We start from the raw sequence: 8,323 nt of genomic DNA, 5'->3' as shown, positions 1-8,323 counted from the left end.
GAAGGTTATTTTAGCTTCTAGAGATTAGAACACAAAGTGATCATGGAGGATCTACATCAGGTTGCTGTGGCAACAGTAGTTCTAGAAAGTAGTTCTAGAAAGTTCTAGAAAGAATTTCTCTCTAACTTGAAACTGCTACCCTCCCTCCCCACCCTTTGTAGTTTTGAGTTTTGGGACTTGTAGTGTTGAGGATGTCCCAGGAAATGGATAAACTTACTGTACCTCATTTCCCCTTTTCCCATTATGGTGGTTCCCTTTTAAGCTTATTAGCTAATTATTCTCCAAATGACTTCACATCAGATATATTCAGTGAAATATATAACTAAAATAGGTACACATAAACATATGTGGAAATAGATAAGGTATATGTATGGATGTGCTCATGTGTATATATGCATATATAAATATGTATGTATATAAAATTTACTGTTGCTTCTTGTCCTTCATTCTCAAAAAAGACCATGACATCAGGGAGGTGATACCATGACAAGCAAGTGAATTGGATTTAAGGTGGGGGGGATGTGCAAGGTCACCAATTTTACTTCCTCCTCCTCCAGAACATCTAGGTCCGGTGGCTAGATATGGAGCATGATGACTGGAGATGACCCTGAATTCAGTAGGAGACTTTGACCTTATAAAGCTATTTCTTTCCTTATTTTCAGATGTTCTGCTCAAAGACCTCGTAAGATTTCTTGGGGTCTACTGGCCTCCCAATCACTCTGATCCTTCTTGATTGGTCAACAAAACTCACTTGGTCATTGTTTGGGTCATGCCAAATAAATATAAACATATGTATATTCAGATATTCACATACACCTACACAAACCACATACATACATACATACATAATACACACAAACATGTATATATATATACATATATATACATATACATATATATACATATATATATATATATATATTTCTTTCCTGGAAAGCCATCAGGAGAGGGGGCCTAGAGAAAGAAGGGTCAGGATTTAGGATCCATGCCTCTCTTCTTTGCTTTTGTTGAGATTCAGCCCAGAATGGACGATAGTGGAGATAGTATCAGCAGATGGCTGTTTGCAATGGTTCCCTAGAATGAGTTTAGATCTTAGTGGTAGTGCCATGTAAGGCTATGAGAAGCAGTAGAATGTGATGACAGAGATGGAAGTACTAATATAATCAAAGTACAGTTTGAAACTGGAATGTAAGATATTGAGAAGACAATCTAGGCCAGGCATTCTTAAAATTTTTTGGTAACATAGACCCCTTTGGCAAAATGATGAAGCCTATGAAGCCTTTCTAAGAATAATTTCTTTAAATGCATAAGATAAAATAAGAAGATTATAAAGGAAACCAATTATTTTGAAATTGAAATTGAAAATTTTTGTAAGTTTGTGAAAAAGTAATCTATTTAGTGGCAGATCTAATAATAACAGTAATTTGAGTGAAGTATTGACCCTAAGTGATATTCTAAAAATCCTGAAACAAATATTTGGTACTTGAAAATATATGTGGTTTTCCAGTGTTATTGTTGCCTAAAGTTGTAATTGAAAAAAATTTTAGATGTCAGAGGTGAGTGAAAATAAATTAGTAATTTTATTTGCCATCCAAGTTTGCAAATCCCCTTAAAATTCTCCATAGATGGAAGGTGAAGCCTGAGAAGGATAGAGTAATGGGCCAAAATCAGGCAACAAATGAGAAGTCAGGTAATTAATACAGTGTCTTTTTAAAAATAAATTTATTATCTTTTGTTTTTCACAATGCTAGAATTTCTCTAAGGATGCTTCCCTTCCCCTTGCTGAAAATCACACAATATAATACATTCATTTTACAAAAAAAAAGAAAAAAAAAGAAAATGAGAAGCAGCAAAAACTAGTCAAAACATCAAAAAAGTCTGAAAATAAATGTAATGTTTCATAACTATGATTTTTGAAAAGGATTATGGTGGAAAAGTCTTCTCATCTCTTTTTTAGGAATCTGCTGATTCAATGTAACTTTATGAAATTAACTTTCCACTGTTTCATGGTTGTTCTTTCTACCTTATTTTAGTCAATTGAAATATTATTTTCTTGAATATGCTTACTTTACTCTGCATCAGTTCATAAATCTTCCCATGTTTCTTTATACTCATCATAGTCACTGTTTCTTACTTTTGTTTATGGACCACAATTCATTTAGCTATTCCCCCAAACAAATGAGCATTTACTTTGTTTCAAATTCTTTGCTACCACAGAAATTGCTCTCTAAGCATTTTGGTGAATATAGGAATCATTCTTCTTATCAATGATTTGGGTATAAACCTAGTAGTAGATCTCTGTTTCAAAAGATATGGACATAGTATTTGATTCTTTTATTTATATCTCTAGCACTTAGTACAATTCTTGGAAGAAAATGGTTATTTAATAAATGCTTGTTGAATTGAATTAAGGACAAAGCAGTGGGTTCCAGCCAGAAAACCAATTAGACAAGCTAAGAGGAGGCACAAAGCTACAGAAAAAAAGACCTGCTACAGCCAAGAGGACTTTTATATTTGGTTCTGTTGCAGCAGGATCCAGTGATCAGTATATTCAGATGCAAACAGTTACTTCTGTTTAGGAGGCAGTGCCTTGAAGTATTGAACCTATTCCCTGAAAGTCATATAGGATGTATTCACAATGATAGTAATTAAAAAATTTTTTTTTCTGTTTTTGTTTCAGATTTTCTCAGGTAGTCAACCAGACTTTGAAGCTTTCATCCTTACTCCTCACATTCTATCTCCTGTTGTCATGTCTTTGCCCTGGCCATTCCCCAAGGCCGGGAGATGATTCTTCATCCCTCCTTCTCTCTGTTTTGTAGAGTTCCTCTCTTCAAGAAACCACACAAGCATAATCTTTTCTTTTAAAATATTTTTCTCAATTTCAAGAAAATTTTTAGTATTTATTTTTACAAGATTTTAAGTTCCAAATTTTTCTCTCTTCCTCCCTCCTGCCCTCCCTTCTTCCTGAAATAGTAGACAATTTGATACAGGTAATGCAATTCTATCACATAAGACATTTCCATATTAATCAAAGCTGTGAAAGAAGAAACAGATAAAAAGGGAAAAAATGAAAAATAAGTGAAAAATATTATGCTTCAATCTGCCTTCAAAGTCCATCAGTTATTCATCTGGATGTGAATAGCGTTTTCCTTGTTGAGTCCTTGGTACTTGTCTTGGATCATTTTGGTGCTGAGAAGAGCTGAGTTGATCATTATACAATGTTGCTTATACTGAGTACCATGTTTTCCTGATTCTGGTCATTTCATTTTGTTTCAGTTCATGAAATTCTTTCTAGATTTTTCTGAAATCTGCTTGTTCATCATTTCTTAGTAAACAATAATATTCCATTACATTTACATACCATGATTTCTTCAGTTATTCCCCAATTAATGAGTATCTCCTCAATTTCCAATATTTTATCACCACAAAAAGAGCTACTATAATTAATTTTACATATGAAGTTTCTTTCCCTATTTTATGATCTCTTTGGGATACAGACTTAGTAGTGGTATTGCTGGATCAAAGGGTATGCATAGCTTGGTTGCCCTTGGGGTATAGTTCCAAATTATTCCCCAAAATGACTAGATTGCTTCACAACTCCACCAATGGTGTATTAGTATCTCATTTTTCCCACGTCCTCTCCAACATTTATCATTTTCCTTTTCTGTCATAGTAGTCAAGTTGAAAGGTATGAAGTAGTACCTCAGAATTGTTTTTATTTGCATTTCTCTGACTAAAAGTGATTTAAAGCACTTGTTCCTGTGCCTATAGTTTTTATTTCTTCATCTGAAAACTTCATCTTTGTATCCTTTGTCCACTTATCAATTGTGAAAAGATATGAATTCTTATATATTTGATTCAATTCTCTATAACTTCAGAAAATGAGATCTTTATCAGAGATACTTACTGCAAAGGTTGTATTCCAGCCTTCTGTTTTCCTTCTAATCTTGGTTGCATTGGTTTTGTTTGTGTAAAATTGTTTATTTCATATTTCAAAATGCTCTCCATCTCTTGCTTGGCCATGAACCTGTAACTCATTTAAATTCTCCTTTAAAAACAAATACTAAAACACTTGAATCATAACAGGTTTAATACTGATATTATTTCATTGTCTATGATACCTTCCTTATCTCTTTTGATTAGATTTTTGCTTTTGTTTTGTCTGAGACAAGGATTGCTACTCTGGCTTTTTTTTTTACTTCAGCTTTTGCTCCAGCCACTTACCTTTACGCTGTGTGTATCTCTGCCTCAGGTGTTTCTTATAAATAACATATTGTAGGATTCTGATTTTTGATCTACTTTGCTATCCACTTCTGATTATTTTTTTAATACTCATTTTGTACAAATTTTTTTACATTAATAAAATATTCTTGTTTAAGAGTAAATGAAATACCCCCTCCCCCCATGAATATAGACTTGCTTAAGTGATAAAGGGGAGAGAAAAAAATTAAAATAAAAAAATAGTAATAGTAATAATTGTAGGTATGGCCAGGTGGCGCAATGGACGAAGCACCAGTCCTGGAGCCATGAGCACCCGAGCCCACATCCAGTCCCTTAGACCCAATAATCACCCAGCTGTGTGACATGCAAGCCCCTGATCCCCACTGCCCTGCAAAAACCAAAAAGAAAAAAAAAAGACCCAAAATAAAATAAAATAGTAATAATAGTAGGGGTGGCTGGGTGGCAGACAGAGCATTGGCCCTTGAGCCAGGAGCACCCGGTTCCAAATCCGGCCTCAGACACCCAAAGATCACCCTGCTATGTGGGGCCACACAGCCCCATTTGCCCTGAACCCTCCCCCAAATAATAATAATAAGAAATGTGCTTCAGTCTTTGTTCCAACACCAACAACTCTGTCATGGGTGGATCACATTCTTTATGGTAAGTCCATCGCAAAAGTTACTTCCATATTTTTCCACCATTGCCATTGCTGATCGCAACTCCCTTCTCCACTACCATGTACTATATTTTCTCTCTCCTTTCACTCTGACTCTGCTGTAGGGTAGCTGAGTGGTGCAGCAGACAGATCCCTGGTCCTGGGGCCAAGAGGCCCTGAGTCCCTATACCACCCCTTAGGCCCAGAATCTACTGGCCCTATGGTCCTGGACAGGCCTTTCAATCCCAGCCCCTTGCAAGAAGTAAAAAAGAAAATGTGTTATATCTGACCACTTTCCCCCCATGGTCCATCCTCTCCTCCTTTATTCACATCCCCACCCCTTCTCCCTGCTCCCCCCCTCCTTCTTACTCCAGATGTCTATACCCCATTGAGTATATATATATATATATATATATATATATATATATATATATATGCTGTTTCCTCTCCTAGACACCTCTGATGAGAGCAAAGGTTCTCTCATTCCCCCTTACCTTCCCCCCTTCCATATCATTGCAATAGCTCATTGTAATAAAGAAAAATCTTATTATCTGAAATATCTTGGCCTACTCCCCCTCTCCTTTTTCTTTCTCCCATTACATTTCCCTTTTTTTTCCTATTGACTCCATTTTTATACCATATTTTATCTTTGAATTCAGCTTTCTCCTGTGCTTCAACTTTAAAAGCTCCCTCTACCTGCTCTATTAACTGAGAAGGTTCATATGAATATTATCAATGTCATTTTTCTATGCAGGAATATATGCAGTTCCTCATCATTAAGTCCCTCATATTTTCCCCCTCTCCTCCAATCTCCATGCTTCACCTGAGTCCTGTATCTGAAGATCAAACCTTCTGTTCAGCTCTGGCCATTCCAAAAGGAGCATTTGAAATTCCCCTGGTTCATTGAAAGTCCATCTTTTTCCCTGGAAGAAGACATTCAGCCTTACTGGGTAGTTCATTCTTGGCTGCATTCTAAGCTCTTTTGCCTTCCGGTATATTATATTCCAAACCCTACGAGCTTCCAATGTAGTTGCTGCTAAGTCCTGTGAGATCCTGACTGCAGCTCCATGATATTTGAACTGTGTCCTTCTGGCTGCTTGTAATATTTTCTCTTTGACTTGGGAGTTCTGGAACTTGGCTATAATATTCCTAGGGGTTGGTTTTTTGGGATCTCTTTCTCAGGGGGATCGGTGGATTCTCTCCATTTCTATTTTGCCCTCTGCTTCTAGAATATCAGGGCAATTTTCCTGTAATAATTCTTTGAAAATGATGTCAAGGCTCTTTTCCTGATCATGACTTTCAGGTATTCCAATAATTTTTAAATTATCTTTCCTAAGTCTGTTTTCCATATCAGTTGTTTTTTCAATGAGATATTTCACATTTTCTTCTAATTTTTCATTTTTTTGGTTTTGAAGTATTGATTCCTGATTTTTGGTAAATTCATCAATCTCCCTGAATTCTATTCTTTGTCTGAAGGATTTGTTCTCCTCAGAGAGTTTTCTTATCTCTTTTTTCCATCTGGCCAATTTTGCTTTTTAAAGCATTCTTCTCCTCAATAACTTTTTGAACTGTTTTATCTATTTGACCTAAGCTGGTTTTTAGCATGCTATTTTCTTCAGCATTTTTTTGGATTTCCTTGACTAAGCTGCTGACTTCATTTTCATGTTTTTTCCTGCATCTCTCTCATTTCTTTCCCCAGTTTTTCTTCTAACTCCCTCATTTGATTTTCAAAGTCTTTTTTTGAGCTCTGTCATAGCCTGAGCCCAATTTCTGTTTTTCTTGGAGTCTTTAGATGCAGAAGCTTGTGCTTTCTCATCTTCAGACTGAGCATTTTGATCTTTCTTGGGCTCATTTGCAAAATATTTCTCAATAGTCTTCCTCTTATTTCTCTGCTTGCCCAGCCCAGGCCTAGTTTGGGGGTGCTTCCTGAACTTTTGGAACACTCCCACAAGGGTCTCAGTGTGTGAGGCTCTATCCTCCCTCCTGGTCTGTGAATGACCATAAGCGCCCCCCTCTGCCACGGGGCTGAGGTGGGAGGGGCCCTGCTGTTCTATGGGGGGGGCCTAGACTGTGATCAGGATCTGAATGTAGTCATAGCCCCAGAGTACTGTTCCAGAGGCAGAGGACAGAGCTCTGCAGTCTCTCTCTTCCAATCCCCTCCCTAGGTTCAATGGGCTCATGCCCTGGGGGCTCCTGCTTACGGACTCCGCCTACTTCTTTTTCTGATCTGGGCTGCGGAAAGACCAGGCTTCTGGCTGTGTGCCCTGAGGGCTGGGCTCCATGTGCTCACTCTGGCAGAAGTCCCCCGCTGTTCCCCCACTTTGTGCTCGGTGCTCCCTGGGGTGTAGCTCAGGAGACTCCCCCGCTGCTGTGAGCTGGGGCTGCCAGTGCCCTGGGGCTGCCTCCTGGAGGCTGAAGTTCTTTCGCCCTCCACTTCTGATTATTAACTAAGATATTATGAAATACTGTGTATTTCCTACCACCTCCCTTGGTCTACCCTCTCTTATGACAGTCTGTCTCCCCACTTCCCTTTATTTAATCTTCTCCTCTCCTACTTTCCTATCAGATAAAATAGATTTTTATATTCAACTGATTGTGTATTTTATTTATTCTTTGAATCGATACTGATAAGTATAAGGTTTCATCACCCCACCCTCCTATTTTTTCCTCCATCATAATTGGGATTTGTGTCTTTTCATGTGAAATAATTTATCACATTCTACCTCTCCCTTCCTTCTACACCCAATATACTCCTTTTTCTCATCCCTTAGTTATTTTTTTTGGTCATTCTCTCAAATTCACCTTGTACTTGTACTCTCTAGGTATATTTCTTCTAGCTTTACTCTTAGTGGTATAATTTTTAAGAATTACAATTATCACCTTCCCATGTGGGGATGCAAACAGTTTAATTCTATTGAATCCCTTATGTTTTCTTTTCCCTTTTAAAGGTTTTCTTGGGTCTTGATATTAGAGATCAAACATTTTTTGATGTTTTGTTTTTTACTTATGAAATCTTGAAATCCTTCTATCTTATTGAATAACCATTTTCCCCTTGAAGTGTTATGTTTAATTTTGCCAGATAGGTGGCACTTGGTGGTAGTCCTAGGTCCTTTGCCTTCAGGAATATTATGTTTCATGACTTTTAATCCTTTAATGTTGCAGCTGCTAAGTTCTGTGTAATTCTAATTGTGGCTCCTTGATATTTGAATTGTTTCTGGCCACATACAGTATTTTTCCCTTGACTTGATAGTTCTGTAATTTGGCCATAATGTTCCTTGGAGGTTTTATTTTAGGATCTCTTTAGGATCTCCACCTCTCTTGAGGTAGTTAATATATTCTTTCAATACCTATTTTACCCTCTAGTTCTAGGATATCAGGGAAGTTTTCCTTGATAATTTCTTTTTGTTTTTTTTAGGTTTTTGCAAGACAAATAGGGTTAAGTGGCTT

This window comes from Macrotis lagotis, chromosome 4, assembly GCF_037893015.1.
Source record: "Macrotis lagotis isolate mMagLag1 chromosome 4, bilby.v1.9.chrom.fasta, whole genome shotgun sequence".
Lineage (NCBI taxonomy): Eukaryota > Metazoa > Chordata > Mammalia > Peramelemorphia > Peramelidae > Macrotis > Macrotis lagotis.
Note: the sequence above shows the minus strand (reverse complement) of the source record.